The sequence below is a fragment of the Notolabrus celidotus genome, chromosome 3, assembly GCF_009762535.1.
Source record: "Notolabrus celidotus isolate fNotCel1 chromosome 3, fNotCel1.pri, whole genome shotgun sequence".
NCBI classification, from domain to species: Eukaryota; Metazoa; Chordata; class Actinopteri; order Labriformes; family Labridae; genus Notolabrus; species Notolabrus celidotus.
In genome coordinates this window covers 20,993,464-20,993,966 of record NC_048274.1, presented here as the reverse complement: position 1 = coordinate 20,993,966, position 503 = coordinate 20,993,464, and positions in this window count along the sequence as shown.

Sequence of the window (503 nt, the reverse complement as noted above, 5' to 3'; positions counted from 1 at the left end):
ATGCCTCTTATTCTAATAATGAAAAATATTGAAACCCTGAAAAGTTTGTCATTGCATTTCCAATCTCAAAACATTTTTAACTTGCTTATTAGAATTTGAATCCACAGATTTACCAGACCTTCTAAATCACTAATATGTGTCGTCAGCTTTCACAGGCTGTAAAGTGCACAGCAGCGGTTGTGTTGGAAGCACTCCAGTTCCTTCCGTACACAGCAGTGCCACAGTGTTCTTACAGTTCACGAATAACTTGAACTTGTAAATGTGAGAAACAAACACTCATGTCACATGCACCCTGTAGGTGATGTAGGTGGGATCATTTCCTTTGCATGGGAAGGTGTATATTTAGCTAAATGTGGCATTTTGTAAAAAGTGCGATGAAATGTGTATCGTCTTTTCTGCACCATCTGTTTATTTCCTCCTTGCTGTTACACAAACCCTCTCGGAAAAAAAAAACTGCACTAAAGTGGAAAACTTGGCAAAGTGTAGGTTCACCGGAGGAAAAC